The sequence below is a fragment of the Ambystoma mexicanum genome, chromosome 1q (assembly GCF_040938575.1).
Source record: "Ambystoma mexicanum isolate Mex_15411 chromosome 1q, UKY_AmexF1_1, whole genome shotgun sequence".
NCBI classification, from domain to species: Eukaryota; Metazoa; Chordata; class Amphibia; order Caudata; family Ambystomatidae; genus Ambystoma; species Ambystoma mexicanum.
In genome coordinates, this window is record NC_090922.1 from 170452084 (window position 1) to 170475547 (window position 23464).

The following is a 23464-nucleotide window of genomic DNA, read 5'->3' on the forward strand; positions in this document are numbered from 1 at the left end:
CTTCTGTTAGCAGAGAGTGGGGGTGGATCTCTCCCCTCCGCAGGTGCCTCCATATGGAATGCTCTCCCTACCCCACTCAGGCTTGAGCCAGATCTCCTTAAATTCTGGAAGCTCCTTTTCTCCTGTTCCTTCGCTCTCCCTCTACCCCGGTAACACCCCCGTCAGCCGCAGTGACTGGCTGCCTGCTTCCCTCTGAGTTCTACAGGGCACTAGCCCACCCCCTGGACAGTCCACACCCCTCCTCACACTTAGCAAGTGGACCCTCAGCCCCTGCACCTCATGCAATCCCTGGCACTTGCCCTCCTGCCCTCCCCTTAGCACTCACCTTCCCCATGTCGCCCTCTCCCCCTCTCCTGCTCCCCCTTCTTTCATTTGTACTTTTTCCTCTTTACCCTGCACTTCCCTTCCCACCCTAGCACTTGGCATTACGCCCTACCGGCACTTCACCCCGTCTCTCTCTCTCGCACTTCTTGTTAATGCACTTGCACGAGCCGAATGTCACAAGTCCTAGTTGAACCGTTATTGTTATATTTCTCCTTTGTCTCCCCCCCTTTTTTTGTCTGTCTTGTGGTGTCTTGAAACACCATTTGTTGTATAGACGCTTTACAAATATCCAATCAGTAAGTAAATAAACATGACAGACATACAGCATAGTGTAAAAACTTAACAATAATTACCTACATAGTAACAGCAACAGCATTGAGGGACAATGTAAAGTCATTTGAATGACTGAAGCAGAAAGAGCCAGGAAGGGATCAGGGTGGTAGAGAGATGTCATGGTATAGGTGACGTTTCCGCAGGGGACATAGAATAGGGACGTGAGAGGCGTAAAACAAGGTGTTCATTCATAACAATAAAAACATGCAGACATACAAACATACAGGCTAATGCTAGTAACATCGGTCTCTATATAAATATAAATATGTGTACATCATAGTGGTAGCAGCGTTACATGCAGCAACTCAAAGTGCTGGGTAGGGGGGGTGAGTATTTGGGTGGAGGGGAGATGTGCTATTTATGAAATACTTCTAAGTCTAGGGGGGCAGGGAGGGTGAAGGTCTGGAAGCTGGAAGGAGCAATAGGTGGGCAGGGCACAGATAGAGCAAATACAGCTGGGTTGTGGGTGGGCTACATTTCGAGTTTGAGGATATGGAGGAGGCAAGGTGGGTGGCAAGTCATAGATATGTTTTGGATATCTAGATATACACAGTAATACATACATACATACATACATATGCCATTCAAGGTGAGATAGGTACACTTGAGTGTCCTTAAGCCTACTTAGATTAATGTGGCTATTGCTGACCGACATCATACAGTTGCTTCCATGTGCGGATAAGGAATCTACTCAGTAATGATGACAGTGTGTGTATAAATATGGCTGTTAATGATATGGTCTGAATAATATGAAGACCTGCTGTCTTGGTGCTTGCTATTTTAAATGGTGTATGGTTGTCTCTCGTGAATGTAATTTTAGGGAATGCTGTGAACGCACCAAGGACTTGTGATGTTATTATTTTATTTTATAAATGTATTTTAATGCATTTAAAATACTTGTACCTCCTTTTGTTAATGCATGAGTGCACTCGTTTGTATGGAGTGTGTATGGATTCTTTCTAATGGATTCCATATCTCAATCCCAGTCTAAATGAAATGAAAATGATATTGCTGAAATGGTTTTAGTTGAAACGTTAAATGTGTTTTGAATTATATGTGTTGTAAAGATTCTTTTAGAATCAAACACAAATAAATAAATAAAACATCTCTTTTACGCGTATAAAATATGCATTTGCTTACTTAAAACATTTCCCCAGTTAGAGTGGTCATTCTTTGCTCCCCAAACAAGATTTCTCTGAACTTGAAAAAGTTGGGCGTAAATTACTCGCACTTTCAAAACTTTTCTGTAACCCTGGGTGGGACAGGTGCGAGTGAGGTTGTGGAGAATGTGACTTGGAAATGTGTGCGTTTGTTAAGTTTGGACAATGAGTAAAGGTGAGTTAAGGGGAGGCTGAAAGGCGGGCTAAAGCGGCAGCCAAAGTCGATACGGACAAGAGTGGAATTTAGGAATTCAGAGCAGTGGTTTTTGAGCTGGGTCCTTCTATTCATTAGATTTAACACAGTGGCTGTGATGAACATTTTGAGCTTAGGTTCACTGTTACATAGAGCCCGAGAGATGCCGGCATTAGAGGAATGTAAGGAAAGGTGAGATGGGAAATATACAGCAAAGTGAAGAGTGTGAAATGTGTTGGTGAATAACTTCAGCCTTGGAGGAGTTTATCATCAGAAATCAAAGAAACATCTAGTGACATATCGCAGAAAGACAATTGTGCTAGTATTTTCTATTCATACTGTGTTTTACTCCAAAGTAGCAGTCAAGTTAAGAGCAATACTTTAAATATGAACAATGACGAAAATACGAAATAATCTGCAGTAGATAATCACAGTGCACTCCAAACTTAGATATAATGATAGAACACTCTGCATGTCAGATGTATACAAGGTTCTTATTATGAGGTTACAGAGTATGCCCAGGTACCACTGCTTGCCTTTTAGTTTAGCTGTGAAATCAACAGCAATGTTGTGGGATGCAGATCTGAATGAAGAGAAATCACCCACAAGGAAGGAGGGGAATAGTGAAAGAAGGAGGGGACATAACCTTAGGGGTAGCCTGCATGAGGGGAGGCGGTTGCAGGAGGTGGTGCTAACCGAATTGAAAATGTGTCGCAAATCCAGTAGAAAGGGGGTTTTTGGAAGAAAGGTAGTGCCTTAGTTGATTAAAGATGATTCTCTCTGAGTTCCTGGTGATGACCAGGAAGATAGATGTAGGGCAGTGGCATAAGATGTGACTGCCAATCTAAGGGCATGTGGCCGCAAGGGTTCAGTGTACATGTTAAATTGCAATAAGTAAATACATACTTGAGACCCTACTCCCCACAGCAATATGGCTGCCGCGAGCAGATGTATGGCATCCAATCTTACACCTGTGATGCTTGTTTTGCCTTCCACCTGTAACGCAGGGGTTGAAATACACCACTGTACACTCTGCATGAGTGATTCTGTACAGGCTGCAAGGTGGGCAAGTTGTGAACTGACCCCTATCTGCCTTGAGCAGGCCTCTGTTCCTAGAGTGGAACCAGGTATAGATGAAGCTGTGAAAAAGGAAGAGCAAAAGTCTGAGAACATCCCTCTCTGAATCAGGAATAAATAGCTAATCGACCCGCTACCCCTCCTGTCCTGTCGCATTCCCCGCCACCGGCCACCTGACTTCAGTGGCCATATGAAAAATAGTTTTAAGAATTTTGATATTTTTGGGGGCTTCTTAAGTGTCATTTACGTTTCTAGTAATTACAATATGTTTATTAGCCCATATTGTATTCAAAGACATGTGTCTACTTCAGACTGTTGCTACAGGATGTTTCTTTTTCTTTTTTTGTGTACCGATATCCTTCTGCTTTGGAATCACTTGTGTAGTTTATTTCCACTATAACGCCTCAATAGGCCCTAGTAAGGATGTAGTGATTACTGTGAAAATTTCAAAATATAAAGGATCTTTCACACGTGTATGTAATACTTTCATTTAGGGGTCCACAAATCCTCCCATGAACAAACTTGAGTTAAATCTAATGGTCCACAATTATTGTTCTCGTTGAAATTAAAGGTCTGTAACGAGAACCTGCTGCCAGGTCATAGTCACAAGGGCATCAGCAACGGCTAAAGGCCAATGAAGGCCAAGTCCACCCCCCAAAGTAGTCATTCACACTGTGAGTACCCAGCTACTTTTATCCCAGAGTGCTAATTCTAGGGGTCGTCCTGAGTTTGCCAGTATCCTGTCGCTAAATCTGCCACGATACCGGCAAACAGACCTAGCATTACTGGCACTTGACATCCCAGTATTCCTGGGATATTCCAGGTGCCGGCAACGGCAGTCTTCACCATTCATGAAGTCCCATGGGACTCCATGGAGTTGATTGCCGTTATTGCCGGCACCGGTAATACTGGTGGCGGTAATACCAGCTGTTTTTGCCAGTGGGGGCTTGATTTGCCTCCAGCTCTTTGCTGGAGGTAGATCAGTAAACCCCCACCGGCAAACCTTTACTCTGTCGGTCTGGAAAAGTGCCGGTATATGGAAATACCAGCACTTTTTTTCCAGACCGGCAGAGTCGGAATGAGGCCCACTGTTTTTTTTTAGAGAAAATGTGCTTTCAAACGTGTATGCCCAATTCCTTAGGAATAAAAAATACAAAACAAAATGGCTGACAGTAGGAATAGTGAAAGGATATCCACAAAGCCCAGATATGAAGACTGGAGAGGACCGGGTGTGCGAGTGATTGTGGATCTGAGAAGAATGTGTGGGCGTTGTTGTGTGGGGGATGAGATGAAGGTAAACGATGGGGGATGGAGACAGGGAGGTAGGTAGGTTACGACAAATGCGGCAAAAAAATAGCAATTCTGGGAAGTAGCGCAGGAGAGAAGAAAGAAACTGTGACTTGTACCGACCGGCCAGAATCAGCCTACACTGCTAACCTCCTGATTGGACAGCACCCCTGTCTCAGGTGCTAATTCTTATTGGCTGGTTCGAAGAAGGGTCATTGTGGGATTGCTGGATACCAGAAATCCCTGCCAAGTCATACAACGTGGAGGCCAAAACGTTCTGCAACGTCAGCACCCAGCCTGGCCCAACATGGACGTCAGTACTCAATGCAGTCCTTCAGAATGCATGAACGTCAATGGCGATACAAAAAAAATGTTTTATCACTGCCAGATCGACCTGTTCTCAATAAACCCGCTGCCTTTTCCCACTCTTGCACTGAGCCTCCAGTGTCTTGGCAGGCCTCCGCGTGTAATGCATTTTTTATTCCTGTGCTCATAGCTAACGAGGAAGGAGTTGCCGTTTTTTGTGACATTCCCAGGACAACATCTGATACGGTTTGATTGTTTTTAATGCCTCTCTGAGGAAGGTTTTCGAGCTGTCATCCGGACATGTGACTCAGAAGATTTCTTTTGATCAAAAAAAGATTCCCTTAAATTGAATGATTGGAGTCCCTGTTTTTAATTAGCTGGCTGGGGTCCTACCAGGGAATTGTTACCACACATTTGGCAGGATGTCAGCCAGGCTTACAAATTACTTAGTTAAAACTAAAAGCTTCAGAAATCCCTGGGATTAGGCGGAGGCACAGCTAGGCCTTGTTAGGACCAGCCTGTAGGGGAGAGCTGTTTTTATTTACTTAGTTTAAGTGCTCGCCATGGTGAAAGATGACAGTGCCACGGGAGGGAACATTCTGTCTCGTCTTATTTTCTCCTCCAGGGTAGCATTAAGTGCTTGCAGGGTCAGACACAGTGTGAGATGATATCACTTAACTTTCTTTATCCAAATCTCATTTTTTTTGTTTACCTCCCCCACTGGTAGATGTCAAGCGTATTGGGTTAAAGACATTATTGGAGCATGCCTGGACACCTCCTACCCACGGATAATAAACTGCACGAGGGAGACTACTGCAGTTACCACAAATGGCTGTATTTGCTGTCAGCCAGACTCTTTTTTTTTTTCTTCCAACTATATTCTGTAGATGGCATCAGCGAGCGCCTTCGTTTCGGCTAGTGGAAAATTGGACATGATGAGCCTGGGATCTGCGAACAGGGGGAACGCACGAGGCTATGAAAAGCAAAATGCGCTGATGGAAGGCAGATGCTATGTTAGGAGTGAGGGAGGTCTTGGCGCAGGGGCCAAAACACCCAGGGCCTGATTCATGGAACGTCTTCCTATGGGATTGCGCCATTATAAAACGCTTCCATGAATCAATGGAATCAGGGGTTTGCTGGGTTAAAACAGAGGTTCCCCTTTGGTAACTGATCTTCGACCCGCTGATCTTCGACCCGCTAAATCGATTTTCATTTTGATAACACGGAAGAAAAAAAAAATAAGTTAGCAGGATTTTTCTAGGCAGATATATACGGCAGCAAAGAAATAAACAGATTTTAAAAACTGATTTGTTCAATCACACTAAGAAATGTGTAGCTGGTTTTGAAAACATTACATACTTGATAGGCGAAGCACTGGACAATCCGAGCTCACCTCAAAGAGCACGGCCAGAAACACTCAACAAAACTTGCCGTCCCATTTGGACGGGGTTTGGCAGGAAAGCGTATTTCTAATTCGAAGTAGGAAGAGAAACATGTGGTTAAACAATCCAGCAGTGAAAGGCACTTGTTTATCAGGAACTAAGAAATAAAGGAAACGGGTTATAAATCTGCAGGAACAGAATTCTGCAAGGACTGCTTAAGTCAGGGCGTTTATACTTTCCAGAAGCAGCAGGTGACTCTCTTTAACATGGCGATGACAGTCCTGCGAAAGGATGTGTGTTCTAACCCCCACCATGGTCTGTGACTCACTTCTTCTGAGCTAAGAACTGGGCCACCATTGCGTGGCACAGTTATAAGGGGGGTCACCCTCCCCCATCCCGATTTATGCAATTTTGACTAAAACATGACTGTAGCGTGTTGAAAAAAAAACACATCTACTGGCAGGCATGGTTTTAAGTTAAAACTAAAAACAGACTTGAGATGTGGCTGTGATATTTATATACTCTCATCTACGTCTGTGGAAATGTTATTTTCATTCATGGGTGGTTTACTTATTTGCCTTTTTCGCTCCACAGTTTCACAGTTTCCCTTTCCAAGATGGATGGCAAATTGTCTGGCTCGAGATCTAAGCAGCCTACATTCAACCAGTCATGAAGCAGAAGAAAGGAGAGCTCTGATGAAAATGATCTTCTCATAAACCTCGTTGTGGTCCGTGAAGATTACCCGGATATGATCATGCATTCAAGCCACAGATATCGGGGCAAATGGGAAGAAGTTTCCTTCACATTGCCTATGCTACTGTATTTGGTTTATTTAGCAGAAATTGTCAGAAAGTGCCCCATGCAGAATCAAATTGACAATTAACCTTACCAGATGAATGCATGGCCTGAAGGGCTGCTGCGTCATCGAAACCTCTGCAGCATGTTTCTTGGGTACTCTGGGCTACATCAGGGAAGTGGGAGGCCCCAATATTCCCTTTCCTGGCGTGCCAAGGGCTGTCTCTACAGGGAATTCTACAGTACACACCTCTTTACATAGCAGCCCTAGATGACATATTTATACAGTTTTTGATAAAGCCTCCAACATATGTTACTAGGCTTTTATACTGCACCACATCCTCAACATAGTCATCTTGGAGTGCCTGGCTTGTCCTTAGATTTGCGTATTGTGTCCTTGCCAGGATCAGCAAGACCTTTGCCTGTGGTGAAAAAGAGTTGGGAGAAAATAAGAGGATGAGCAAGTGGGCCAAATGCTACAGACGTTGGGATAGGGTGATCATGATTTTTCTCATGTAAACAGGGAACGCAGGTGGCATTGTTACAAGTTTTTTGCCTGGGCAAAGTTGTTATACTGAGTAGCGCTAGAATTCTGTCTGGGTTGCTGGTAGCAGGCCAGCCATCCTGCCATATTGTATGAACTCTACAGCATTTGGTAACAAAAAAAAGACAGGATGTACGTACAAGATTGTATAGTTAGTGAAATGTCTTATTGACTTTGGCTTTTGGTAATAGAGGTGGGAAAAATAATCCTTGAGATTGTAGAGGTCATATTTTGAGTACCCATTTTTGTTTTTTCGTGCATTTTGGTGGCACAGTTATCGCCAACACCATTGTTACAGAGAGGGGAAATGAGTGCCAGAAAGCTGGCTTTGTGGTTGGCATGACAACTGGAAATGCTGTGGCATAATGGGCTGACACACTAAATGTTATTTCTTGTTCCATTACGCCAATGTATCCAATGGTGTCTTATTTCACTAATTTTCTCCCAATCAGGATTTCTGTACCATGTCATGGGACTATTTCACTTTTAAAGCTGGGATGGTGTAGTGATCTTTATTTTCGGAGCCAGAGGGAGTTGGGCTACATTCATTCTACTTTCCTGGCCCTGCTGGGCTACATGTAGGTTTTCCTTTCTGGATACTGTTATCATACAAGCGATCATTCTTTGGAGAGGTGCAGTAGTACTGACAACATACAGATGTCCTCATGCAGAGATTCGTATATTGTCAGTGGTATTACACTTCACCAATCTCAATGTGTTTTCTTATGGGTACATCTGTATGTTGTCTGCGGTACTGCACCTATCCAATAACATAAGTTGTGAGGACATTTGTAAGTTGGAGTTCATTGGAGAGATTGAGTACCACTGACAGATTTTTTTCTCCTGCTAACAACCTGTTTCCATTTCTATTTCATGGATAGGAGCAGTGCTACTGACAAACTACAGATGTCCTTATATGAAATCTCAGTGTGATTCCTTATGAGGACATCTGTATGTTGACAGTGGTACTTCAGCCCTCCAATAAAATGGGTTGTGAGGACATCTTCAGGCTGCAGTTCATTGGATATGTGCAGTACAACTGACAACATACAGGTATCCTTGTAAGAAATCACATTGCGATCAAAACTACAATATAGGACAACGATGACCAAAGCCTGCTATTATACATACAACCAACATATGTCACTCCCCCCTTGCACTGTCCCTTCCCCCTTCTGCAGTCCCTCCTCTCCCCTTGGATTGTCCCTGATACTTGCCCCTTGTGCTATCACTTGATCCCCTGTGTCCTGTTGCTACTACCCCTTTGCACTGTTGCTCCTTCCCCCGTCTGCTGTCACTGCTTCCTCGTTGCACTATTGCTCCTTTGGCCCTTGCACTGTCTCTCCTCCCTCTCTTGTGCTGTCCCTTCTCCTCACCCCTTGTGCTGTCACCATTTCCCCTTGCACTGTCAGTTGTTCCCCTTGTGCTGTTGCTACTTCCCCTCTTGCATTGTTGCTCCTCCCCCTTGCACTGTCACTGCTTCCCCCTTGCGCTATTACTACTGTACCCCAGGCACTGTGCCACATCCCTCCCTTGTGCTGTTGCTCCCTCCTCCCTCCCTTGCACTGTACCTTCTCCCCCTTGTGCTGCCTATTGTGCTTTATCTACTCCCCCTTGTCCTCTCCCTCCTCCCCCTTGTGCTGCCCCTCCTCCCCTTGTGCTGTCCCTCCATTCCTCCTTTGCACTGTCACACCTCCCCCTTGCACTGTCGCTCTACCCCCTTGTGCTGTCTTTCCCCCTTGCACTGTCTCTCCTCCCTCCCTTTTGCTGTCCCTCCCCCCCACCCTTTGTGTTGTCGCTTATTCTCCCTTGTCCTGTCACTTGTTCCCCTCGTGTGCTATTGCTCCTTTCCCCCTGGAACTATTTCCCCTTTCCCCCTTTCACTGTCCGTCCTCCCTCCCTTGTGCTGTTCTTCCTACCTCCCTTGTGCCTTCCCTCTTGTCCCCTTGCACTTTCCCTCCTATTCTTTGTGCAGTCCCACCCCTTTGTGCTGTCCCTCCCCCCTTGCACTGCCCCTCCTCCCTCTTGTGCTTCCCTCTTTCCCACTGTGTGCTCTCCCTCCTTCCCCCTTGCCTGTCACTCCTTCCCCCTTGTACTGTCACTCTTCCCCCATTACTTTGTCGCTCATTTCCCCTTGCACAGTCACTCATTCCCCCTTACACTGTTGCTCCTTCCCCCTTGCACTGCCACTCCATCCCCCTAGTGCTGTCGCTATATCCCCCTTTGTAGTGATGATCAGCCCCCCTGTGGTGTTCGTGAACCACCTTTTGCCCTGTCACTCCTTCCCCTCCATTTGCCCGGTCACTCCTTCCTTCAAATGTTGCACAATGCTCCTGTGTACTCTTGCTGGCCTACTGTTCATCTATTGGATATCTTTATTCTTCCTCGTGTTGCCATTTATTTTTTGTTCCACCCCCCCCCATCACCAGTGCTTCTCCCACCCCATGGTGCTGCCCCTCGTGGTGTCATTTCTTCCTTTCTATGTTGTCATTCCTCATTCCAACACTCCATGCTAAAATGTAACATCCAATAAACAACTATAAACGCCAAAACTATTGGCTTTGCCAATGCATATTTAACATGCTTAGAATAGAGGCAGAAATCATGGCAAGGGAGGATGTAGAATATCCCAAGGGGGCAAGACATGGAGGAAAATGATCTGAACTTTCGTTATTTTTGCGTGGTTTTGCACTGGTCAGTTTCCAACTGGAGTTTGTGGGCCGAGCTGCAGCAATACACAGATTGCAGTTCCCAATAGGCCTGCTCTACTTCACATCCTAGAGCCACCGAGGATTGCAAGCGGGTGTCCCTATTCATGAAGGGATCTGAGGTAAGGAGGCAGACTTTCTGCGTGCGCAAGTGCTTGGCAGCCTGGGTCTCCTTGTAAATTGTGGGTACATGCCCCACAATCATGTAATCGTCGGCCTCTCTGGAGCCACACAGCTGGAGGTGTAGCGGGTGAGCATTTCAGATGAAGTGCTTGCCGTGTACAGTTACTAAAAATGCTGTCACATTTACTCTACAGTTACAGGCAGGCATGGAAAAGTAGGAAATAACGATTTAAAATACTATTTCTGTGGAAAAGCATTTACATTCTGGGCACCGTATGGCAGGCAGTGTTCTGAAAATGTCCTTTATAGTTTGGGAAATTAGGTGGCAGAGCCAATGCTTGTCTTTTTTGAGCATTCCCCACCACCTGGTCTGCACAGGTAGAATTATGACACAAGAAGAAGGCATCACTTGGGCGTTCATTTGTGAATCAGTTATACAGTCTTGGATTCCCTCTCAACACCCGGATTTTAAAAAGGCTTTTCAGTGAGTCTCCACTATCAAAACGAGTAGGGTGAAATAGGTCTCTGTTTTTTTTTCCAGTTGGCCTTTGACGGACAAACTTATTTTGTGGCATGTCTGTTTTCTGTGTTGTCTGTGTCTTCCCTTCATTGATCATCTAGCATATAATGCCAGTGTGTGGGTTCACCGTCAGGCCTAATCTGCAATAACAACAGGATTGATGTATTTCTTATTTATTTATTTATGTATTTTTCCATTTGTATAGCGCGCTAAGCCCTTGAGCATCAAGGCGCTGTTAGATAAACCAGTTACACCTAACGAAGACACCGTAACATAAAAATCACAAGATAATTCAGAGGTACATGAAACAGTTTGCAAAAGTGATTAGTACAAGTGCAGGTGGAAATGTATCATTGACATTCATTGTTTGTTACCCAGCCTCGGAAGGGGAGCAAGGGAGATTAGAGTTAAGTGAACAGCAAAGTTGTTCGTGTTTTCCTGCAGTTCCAGTATGACTGTTCGGATGTCTTGGTAATTCTGGAATAGCAACAGCAGAGCTCAACCATGGTAGCCTGCCAGGCAGATGTTGCTGAGTGCCTAAAGTGGACATGCTGGAAGCTTCACCATGTCTAGACTGTGGGATAACAAATACCATGTATGGTTGGACTACAGAACAACTATTCAGTGAAAAGACGTTGTAAAGGGACGTTATGGTTAACTTGCACAAATAAAACCTATGAAATTCAATGAAAAAACGATGTTAAAGGGACCTTATGGTTACAAGTAAAAACAAAAAAAATCAGAAATTCACCAGTTATGGTAAGTTAAGGAACCATAATCGCGCCACCTCTGCACACTGCTAAGACTAACAACCAGGACATCAAAGATGACATCACAAAAGTCATTGATCACATCACTGATGACATCACACATGAAATTAATTTTGATGAAATGTCCCTACAAGGGGTTGTGTTTATAATGTTGGTAACAAGATGTCAGGGGAGATCCAGAGCCCTAACATGAACTACTTAATCTATTAAAGAATGTACTCATCTAAACAAAATATTATATTGGAGTATTGTAGTTAATACAGGAACGTAATCATACATAAACATAGGCAATGGGTGCAGCATGCACCATAGAAGTACACGATTTATAAAGTTGTAATTTTGGATAGTAAAATAATGCATGCTACCGGATGAGAGTTTTAAGTAACATTAAACCCACAATGCATACAAATCAGAGGCACATACAGGGAAACTAAAGTAAGGACAAAAGAAACAGCATGACTAGAAAATGTTAACATTAAAGTTCATTTTCATGTACACAAATGAATTGTGTGCTTGAAGCCTGCTTATTGCCCCATGTATGTGCACCATGAGCTGCAACCAAACCCTAAGGAAAGTACTTTAAAAACATACAACAAGGTTAACATCTAGATATATAGGACCTTTTGCATTTTAATATTCTGTCAGTGAACAAAACAACTTGGCCTAGATATGTTAGTGAACAAACAAGTGGCCCAGATATGTGATGTCATCAGTGATGTGATCAATAAAATTTGTGATGTCTTCTTTTATGTCCTGGGTGTTAGTCTTAGCAGTGCATGTAGGCAGCACAAGTTATGGTTGCTTAGCTTACCATAACTGGCGAACTCCTGAGGTTTTTCCATTTTACTTGTAACCATAACATCCTTTTAACAATGTTTTTTTCTTTGAATTTCATATTTTTTATTACTGCAACTTAATCATAATGTCCCTTTAACAATGTGTTTCACAGAATTTCATGGGCTTTTACCAGTGCATGCTAATTTACTACAACTTACTAAGATCATACTTAACCCAATATAGCAACATTTCTGTCCAATTTAAAAAGTTTCACCTTAAACCCCTGCCGTTTCCCACTTTCTAGCTTCATTTGCAACACTTTTATACACTTTTTGCAACTTTTTCCACTGCTTTTTTCGTCTGTCAACGTTCGCGAACATCTGTTGTCATCGCAGACTTTCTGGACAGTGTCACGTGACCACGAACATGAACACAGCATGATGACGTGTTCGTGAATACCTCTGCACTTCGCGATTGGGTCTGTGCTTCGCAGACAGTTTGAAACTGTACTTTCAAGCTCAAAATGTACCCTTGCACAACTCCTACACCTATTCTTACTCATTATACACTAACAATCTAGCATCTAGCACACAGCACATACTTGGAAGAATATTAGCAAAACTGCTATTCATCTTAAAAATGGCATCATCTACTGCCATCCCTCCTCCCCAAGAGCCACCAACACCACTACGAACTGCAGGATGAACACAACAAAAGATAATGAAGAGGACCAAGAAATGGAGTTAGAGGAAGTGCCTACCTCTTGCACCAAGAGAGAATCATGGGTTTGGCAGTTCACCACTGTTGGGAATGTACCAAAGGCTAAAGTTACAAAAGTGAAAGGCACTAACGTTAATACCGAAACCACACAGCCTACTTTTGTGGGACACAAAATCCCGCCACCTACCTTGCAAGCAATAAAAGAAGCCGGTGATCCATATCTTTCAAATACAACAGTCCTTTGTATATACTGCAACACACCACTCTGCAGGGGGAGCAATTTCGAAGTGCTTTTGAAGCTGTAATCAAATAGCATGAAAAACACTGTCCCCTCACTTAATTATAACACACATGCAACATCCTCCCATGTCCACCTGCCCCTCCATATTACTAGTTGGTGCCTATTCCCTCATTTCCCGCCCCACCTTACATTGTGACCTTTCTTGCACAAAATAAGTTTCCTTTTGGAACCACCTCTCACAATTAAAAACTAAAACTAAAAAAGTAATCTTATCGAATCCATCTAAAAAACATGTTCAATAAAGTAGATAAACTTAATAAAATTCTATCGGCCAGACCTCAAAGCGCTGTGCTGCACTGATTACTTTCGCCTGCCTCTAAGGCTAACATCACTATACGCTCTGAATGAGATCCACCTATTTCAATGACGTTAGTGGGCAGCGTAGCCAGACATACATGGTCATCACCTTCATATATTTATGTTACGCAGTACAAGGAACTTAAACATAAACATCCACAACAAATGCAAAACTTACAGAAACATTTTATTTTGAAGAAAACAGCAATAGTTGAGAACGTAAAAAATACTTTTCATTTAGACACAACAATGAAAACATTCACTTAAGTCCACGAAAACTTTGTTAACTTTTTCAAACACACTTCACAGCTGCCGAACATCACAGTATTCACATTTTCACTGAAACTGTCAACTGTAATCTTCTACTGCCAAATCTGATCATCGATCTATCAATGCAAGTCTTTGCGTTCTCCACCGAAAATTATTTTCCACAAGCAACGTATAATCTGTGCACATGGCGCTCCATTACACATGGAGAAATGACTGCTTTAAAATTGAAATGAATGCAACACTTTCACATCCGCACTTTTCTAGAACCTATATTTGACCATGTTGCTTCTTGTTACTGCACCTGCAAAAAGGACAAATTGTTGTCTGGCAATCATCCCACACAATAGTTATAAAATATCTTTTGTTGATAATTATAGTCCAAACACTGTTGAAGAATCCATCGGTCGGTAAACTGAATCCATGCAATGCACAGAGCGGGAGTATATAACTATGGAAAAATGCATAACAGAAAAACATATTTATGTAAACACTTTACAATTAAATATACAAATGCATTTGTATTTTGGCTATAAATTAAAGTTTCATGTAACATGTATGACGTCTACTCTTTGCAGCAAATTATACATTCATCTAGGACAGCGTTTATCATATTGCAGACAGTACACTTTCCACACTTCAATAGCTTTTACTTCAAATGTTTCTTACATCACATTTTGCTAATACATTTTTTTATATTGTAGAGGACCAACCGCTTCACAGCACAGTTTTCTGAAATATAACGTTACTTTGCGATGCCTGCTTTCCATACAGTGAATCTTATCATTTCTTTGTGGATTGTCGACACATTTACTCCCACACATTCTTAGTCCACTGTTTTGAAGGACACATAACAATGCCACCCTTCATGTAGTGTTTACAGAGTGCCCGAGTCAGTTTCGTTTCTGGAATTACATGCAACAACAATTAACACTATTACTGGCAAAAAGTGTAGTACAAAAACAACCAAATATTTAAAGTGAACCACATATCACAATATTTACTTTCATTTTACCGGTATCAATGTGCCTGTTTACAATAAATTTAAATTTTCTTTCAAAAATAAACTTATTATGGGTGCACACAGGCACTTATTTCCCATATGTCAATAGTAATGTGCAGCAAATCGAATGAATCGTGAAGAAAAGTAGTTTGTCAGAAAGAGCTACCGGTAGTGTATTTCCACAGGCCGGACAGCCTTGTCGATAATACAAGGATCTTCAATTTCATCCTTAAAGCAACCACCAAGGCCACACATGATGTCCAGCATAATTACTGGAACTTCATAGAATAACACTGGCAAAAATAAAAATGCAGTCGTCACGTAAAAATGTAAAAACACAAACAGTGTTGTACAAGCTTGCTTACTTGCTTCTGTGTACATCCATTCCCGCAATCATATCAATTTCTGCATTCATGCACGCACCCCGCATTGCCCTGTGCAGGAAGATGTAAATGTGCAAAGTTGCATTTTCACAATGCATATTGGCAATACAAATTCCTTCATCCGTTACTTCAACGTTGGCTAACACTGTGGCACATTAACTTTATTCATTTATTTCTTTGTTATTTGTGAAGCCCCTAAAACAAACAAAAACATTTTTACACATCGGCAGAAGACCAAAAAACAGTGGTGGGGACAGAGAACAAAACAACAATGATTTCATATAATAAGCCATTTGTAATGCACCTCTACACAGGTGTTTCCAGGTGCAACTTGACAAGCAAGGGAACAACGAAAGGAAACAGAATAAATTATCTTACTATGCCTTCTGTCATTCATATCATACAAGTGCAACAGAAAAGGAGAACAGAAGTGGCAGGGTAATGCAAGGGGAGAGTGCAATAACGAACCTCCAGTAAGCGTTGTTTGGGTGCCAAGTTATAAGTAAGTGCAAATAGGCATGGCACCTGCGCTTGCAGATAAAGTCCATAGTATGTGGTGGGCCCTGACAAAGTGCATGGAGCTACTGGTGATAAGGCAACCTAGTCCCCATAATGTTTACCGGGTGGCCAGGTAACCAGTTAGTGCAGCAGAATGAAAACTTCAGCAGGGGAGAGACACAGAGAAATCAGAAGCCTAAAGGAAAGTTTTCAATTACTTGCAGACCCTGAGGTGTTCCTGCTCTAGGTTCAGAGAGGCAGGGAATCTGTTCCAGTGGAATTCACCACCCAAGTAGAGTAATCCCCCCTTCCCCACTCTCCACCTACAAAAGTGCCTAACCCTCAAAGAGTTGGAGGTGCAGGAGTAAACAGCTGAACAACAAAAATTCTTAAGAATATAAACTTGCAAGTAGGGTGGTCCCTAGTACCCAAAAGCCTTGTAAACAATACAGACATTCTTGAAATTGATCCTTGCAGCTACCAATTGCCACCAGTGTAAAGATTTGAGGACAGGAGATATATCATCCCTTCAGTTAAGTGCAATCATAAGTCAAGTCTTGCAATGCTGTCTGGATTGCAGAGGTCGAAGAATAGAGGCAGTGAGATTTACAAAGTGGCTATTACAATAGTCCAACCTAGACAAAACTGTAGCTCTTGAGACAGTGAGGTTCTGCAGCAAAGTGGCAAAAGCAACAATATCTCTTAGTTGCTGCAGCTGGTAGGGTAACTTCTTCAACATGTACATAATGTGACGACATACGGACAGGGTGGAGTGAAAGATAACACCAAGGTTTTTTTTTCTCACTGTAAGGCGTAAGAACAGGACCCAAAGAGGACAGCCAGAGTGAAATATGGAAAACAGTAGCAGAGGTCTAATACACATTATCTCAGGCTTACTGGCATTAAGGCATATATTGTTGGATGCACACCATTCCTAATTCACATATACACAGTCAGCAATAAGCGAGATAGAACAGGAGAGGATGCAGCACACAGCTTGAAGCTTGTAACCCTTAAAGTTAGATAGCAATGTAGACATTAGGTGTGCTACAGGTAATAAGTAAAGGTTGAAGACGAAGGATCAAATATCCGGTCCCTGGTATTTAGGCCAATTATAAGTCTGGAAGCCTTCATTCAAATTACCTGAAGTGGGCCGCGAAAGAATGTGGGTAAATTAAAGAAGAGGGTGTTGCAATAGTACAGCCTACAAAGTACCACTGCTCTACACACATTCAGCTTCTAGGTAAAAGTAAGAGGAGGACGATGAAAATGGGGTAAGCGCAATAGGCCTGGAACAACATTCAATGGATTTATACATATGTTCATTGCAGGAACGAAGTCTTCATAGGACAGTCTGCAGACACCACCACTGCGGTATCCATTTGCAGAATAGTCACAGTACATAAGATACCTTTCTGGTGCACATGGTGTACCACACCCTCAGCATCTCCATCCAGCCTGCCCCCTTTCGAGCACACCATCACAGGTGTCAAGTACCATTGATACTAGACGGGGGGTATGTAAGGGTAAGTTGAGTGCCGTAGACCAAAGCATGTGTTATTGCACACCAATGTGTAACAATACGCTTATATGTTGGAACGTGTAGTCCACTTACAGAAGCCTTTCACAACTGTTTACCTGCAACTATTTGTATTATTTGTATTGTCTTTTTTTCATCCAGTACATTTCTTTTTCCCAATGACTCAATCTCATAATACCTCATATTACAAACACTTTATACTCCCACTACATTATGGACAATTACTTTACACATATTGCTACTATGATAATTCTGGCCTTACTCCTATTACATTACCAATAATTACAATACACATGTTACTACTGTAGTCATTGTGCCCAGTGGACATATTCTGGGATGGCATGGCCTGTGGCCATGCCCCCCAGAATCTAGCTACTGACCACAACACAATTAACTGCATAACAAGTACATATCATGCATGGTCAACTAATGAAACTCACTCCCAGGTCTGTGCAATCGAAATTATGTCAGCAGACACCAAAATTGACCACAGCATTTCCAAACTCTTTTTTTACCTATCAAACAGCTCTACATTACCTTCATTCCACTTCCCTACCATTTCTATGCCCTCTTTCAGCCATCAAATGACCCCAACTGTCTTTCCCAAGCTGTCCATTCAGAACGCTGCCTGCAAACTACCATTGGGCAGCTACGGCACCTGCCCGGCCTTTTTCAACCTACAAAAATAGCCCCATATCATAATTTTTCCACTCCCCCACCCTTCCCAGCCCGTCTTTTATTGATTTGTATTTATTTATTTATTTATTTATTTATATTGCGCGGGAGCCCGCAGGCATCAGGACACATACATTTAGACCAAGACATCCAAACTGTAAACGAGACAACTGGATGCTATTTACTTGTCCTGAGTATCCACGCAAGTTATTTATAGATAGCCGTCTTCAGTACTTTCCTGAAAGCTAGGTTGTTGCTCTCTTTCCAGACTGTATTAGGCAATCCATTCTATGTTTGAGCGGCTTTTACTGGAAATGATCTACCTCATTTATTTGATATCATGATGGATATGCAGACAATCTTCCACAGTGATTCGGATCTCAACAAGTGGCCAGGAGTATATTGGGAAATGTGTTCCTTCAAATAGACATGAGACTGTCCATAAAGACATCGATGGACTACGATCATGGCTTCGAATGTAATTCGGTCCTTGATTGCCAGCCAGTGAAGGGCTCTTCTGTCTACTGTAATATGTTCCCTTGTAGTTTTCTTCTTTACAATTCTTACAGCACTGCTCTGTATGGTCTGACATCGAGCAATGCACCCATTATTTGCTCCTATCATCAGAACGTTTCCGTAGTGCAGCCTGGATAGTATCCTTGCCCTTGCTATAGTGGCATTGTTTTTTTTTGTTCAGATAAGGCCTGATATGATTTAATAGTCGTAAATACTATTGGCAGCTTCTGTTCATGTTATTAACAAGGGATTCAGCGCTTAGTGACGCCTCTAGATACTTACCCAAGGTCTTTACTTTTTCAAGAACTCGTATGGGGGAGTTTCTGATCTGGACTATCTTGTATTCTTTGCCTAGTTTGGCACGTGCCTGTCATGATCCAAAGATCATTAACTCGGTTTTGCTACCATTTAAGCACATCCAATTGGCTTTCATCCAGGCCTCAATGATTTTGAGTTAAAGATTGAAAGGCAAGGGGGACAGACTAGCCCCCGGCAGGTGCTCCACAATTGATGGGTGTCAGAAGTGAGATGTTTTCCGCCAAGTGAATTTTTGACCTTCGATCATCCAGAAAGGAGTGTGCACATCTGGTAGCCTTTGCTGAACAGCCACCCATATGTTCCAGGGACCATTGCATTGATCTAGAAAATCAAAGGCTGTGGATAGGTCAAGTAATACCAGTATGCCTCATTTTCCCTTATCCATAATGCTAAGCATATGGGTCTGTAGGTAAAGCATATCTATTTCCCATGCTATAAACCATTCTAAAACCAGACTGCTGTTTATGTAGGATATTATTTGATTCCACAAATACTTGCAGCTGCGACGCAGCCGCTTTGTCCTCAATTTACAGTAGTAAATTACAATTAGTAATTGGACATAGGTTACTTGGGTCCTTCTGATCCAAACCTGTTATTTTGACTAGCAGAGTGACTCTGACTGTTTTGATGGCCTCTGGTATGTGACAGTCTCTGAATAATGCATTTACCAGTCGTGTGAGGAATGGTATTAAGAAGTCTCTGTGTTCTAAGATCATCTTAGGGGGCAGTATATTCTCTGCGCATGACGTGGGTCTCAGAGATGTCAAAAGGCACCTCATATCCTCTATTGTAATGGGTCTGAAGTCACATTTTTCGGCTACCTATGAATCTATCGGCGGGTTTTGCCGATCAGGGGCCGTGACCTGAGTGGTCCTGATTGCTTCTCGTGCCATCAGAAGTTTGGCAGTGAAAGACTCCTGAACTTTTTCACACTCTTCTTTTGATGGTTGGAATGGGGCGGGGGGGGCAGGGCCTTGGGTTTTTGTAAGGATCTCAAGATTTCGAACAGTGTACTCATAGAATCGGATGCTGTGGTTATTTGCTCATTATAAAAGTTTTTCTTGGACTCAGTAATGTTTGTAGAGTAACTCTGCTTACTTCCATTGATTCTTGTTGTTAGTAATAGGCTGTTTTAGCCATCTGGTTTCCAGTCTTCTGTTCTCCCTTTTTAAACTGGCTACATGGGTATTAAAGAATTAATTAATTTTTGATGGTTTGTATTCGCACTAACTAATTTACACCTGCCCGGGGCCACCTGATCGACCAGTTCTTGCATTAGTGTGCTATGTATCAAGACTATGTTTTTGCATGAGTCTGTATCAGTTGTTTGTGCCATAACATCCTTTGCTAGTTGTTCTGATGTGAATTTGTTAAAGTTCCTATTCAGGATTCTTTTATGTTCATTATTCATTTTGGGCACTAGGTTTTGCGGTGTTATTAAGAAGTTCACCTTGTAATGGTCAGACTATATACATGGTGTGGTCCCTTCCATGTTGACATCGAGGTTGCAAGACACCACTCAGTCAAGCTGGTTGGTATTAGGCGTGGTTGATTCATTGTTACAGACCTTGAAGTATATATCATTAAGGGCTTTTTCCAATACCAAAGCATCTTTATCCTTGGCGTCTCCCCTCAAACAGTTTAGGTGACCCAAGAATAAGGTAGCTGTATTGGGACCCTTAAGATTGCGTAGCAGTTGAATTATTTCCTCATTAAAATCTATCATAGGTGCTGGTGGTCTGTATGTAACAATGATGTTTGAACAGCTGTTATTTGTGGGAGTGAATTTTAGATGAAGAATTTCACATCCCTGACTACGTGCTTGGGGTTGCGAACATACGAATATTATTTCCTGATATGATCGCCACTCCACCTGCCGGTGCCTGTTCTCTGTTCTTACAGGAAATTGTATAACCTTCTGGTACTGCTATCTTAAATGACACAAAATGTGTTTTCCAGGCGTTTTCAAGTTATAAGCCATCTAAAAATGTTCAGACCCCTCTCTAATGTTGCACCCTCTTAAGAAAATCCCACCAAACCTTGCAAAAACATTCATATCTAGGTCTACTGTCTTTTTGCAAACTGATGTGCAGATTTGTCAAATGGCACCACATTTATAAGCCTTTCGAATATGTTGGGACCCCCGCCGCCTCTAATTGTGTTCCCTCTTGACAAAACAGCACTATACTTTGCAGAACCATTCAGAGTCAGGACTAGAAAGCCACCACTCCTGCCACAAATTTGGTGAAAATTCATCCAGCGGTTTGGACTGTAGACGTGAGCAAAATTATTTTTTCATTGTGTGAAAAACCACAGATCTTGGGACCCCACTACAACTTTGCCACCCCCATGATGAAACCTCACCGAACTTCGCAGGATCTATCTGGCAGGGCCATACACTTGATTTGCAAGGTTTTGTGAGGATTCGTCCAGGTGGGGCAAAGTTATAAACCACCTAAAAGGTGCTCTGGCTATGGGTTGAGCAACTTAACCATAACTACAGGGCCGCTACCGCAGGCCCTGTAATAAATATATATATATATATATATATATATATATATATATATATATATATATATATATATATATATATATATATATATATACATATTGCACTAAACTGTGAAACAAAGTCACTTTGTGACACCACAAGTGGAAAGGGAGAAAGGGATTAATATATCCTCAACGCCTTGTAACATTCATGAAAAGGGCAAATTGGCAAGGAAGGAGGGTGTTGCTGGGTACACACAGAAACCCTGACACACACATGTGGGCCAAAGTTTTTTTTACATCAACTGGCTGCTAGAGCTGGATTATGAAACATAACTGACATGCAAGAAAAGGACAAGTCATAAAAGTTAAAGGGTACAAGAAGTTCAAGGCTTTAGCCAAATTTACGTTTGGAAAATAAACTGCTGTAAACCATTCCGACATGGCTCTGGTCAACAGACAACGGAGGCCATCGCTGCGTCCCTTCCGAACATAAGGCTGATGGCCTCCATTGCACTCAGCAACAAAAAAATCAGGCACATGGCTTGGTTGAATTTTTTATTTTGAAGATCCTTAATTGAACGTATGTGCATTAATCATGCCATAACAGCTATGATGTTTATGAAAGTGAGGTTCATGTTAATGATTAAAACATTGTTACTGTAAAAATAGGGTCAGTAAAATGTGTATACAATGATTGAATGTCTTGAGGAAAGTATATAAAAATGAGTGGAGTTGAGCAAGGGGGTGGGTGGGGGGTCTGTCCTAAGGATAGGAGAGCCTTCAGACTAGATTAGGGAGTACACACAAAGAAAGAGGTTTTCATGTTTAGCTCCTCAAAAGCCTCTATTAATTTATTTTAAAGTTGTTTCTTACTATATGATTTTTTTGTATCATATGTATTTGGTGTGCAATCTACCTACATATAGATATGCAGAATGGTATCCTAGCTAGGACAAGCTTTTCTCTTGTGTTCCAGTCTCAATAACATTCTGTAACAATCATAGGTCCCTCTGGAATAGTTAAACACTGTGGAATACATATTTCAGGAACAATGTCTAGAACTGAAGACATAAGCAGGATCCTTACCGCATTTTCCAATTAATACACTTCCCCAAGCATGATCATGGGATCTAGCAAGGTAAACTGCTTGCAAACCATTTTAGTAGAGGTTTCATTTGGGCCGCCCTCATAGTATTTCAGAACCATAGTTGTGATGTAAGACACATTGATGGTTTATCTGTTGGTGCACCTAAAACAGATTTACAAAATCTCAGTTTGTTTGCTTAGAGACTTGGCATCTTTCGGCAGCCCTGGTGTCCAAACCCATACAGGGTAGCTAAAAAGGTTGTCTTAATTTAGCATTCGTAATGTCCTCCATTTCAGACCCTTGATTTCATATATAACGTCAGTAGAGCTGGTATTTTTCAATACTGTTTGCTCGAGGAACCTGGTTACTTGTGTCTTTGGACTCTTTTAGTGCCCTCACACTGTCCGACAAAGCCCTGATTTCAAAAGTACTTAGCTCAGCAGCAGAATACTTCTGGAAGAAGATAAAACTGAACTGGACCATCAGAGAGCCTCACTCAAAGGATATCTGTATTGCTGCATCCAGAAAATTCGCACAGCACAGGGGAGTTGCTTCCATATTTTGATAGCCAAATTATAGAAGTCTTTCCCAGAAGACATTCAGTACCTAAGGCAGAGGATAAAATGTCTTAATTGTTTAGGTCTATTAGCTTTTTCCCTGAACTGTACTACATTTGAATCAGTCATGGGCTGCAATCGCTTTACGAATTTCAAAGACATACATTAAAAGCAATGTGGTAATTATCTTTCCCAGAAGGATTGTGGGTATTTCTCTGGTGAAATTTGATTTCCACAATTTAATGCATTTATATTGCTCTACTTTTGTTAAGGCAAATATTTGTCCCCAAATTGTTGTTGCAATGATAGCCTTGAAGGATAATTCAATTTTAGAGAGGTGGGTACATGCCACATACTTGAACTAAAATTCAACTTTGCTTTTCATATATCAATTCCTCTGGTTTGTATCAAAATTATGTGCTAAAGTTGAACTAAGGCAAATTAAGGGGCACGATTGATCATTCAGAGAAAGTCCTATGAGGATTCTCCCTAAATTCTATGCTTTTTTGT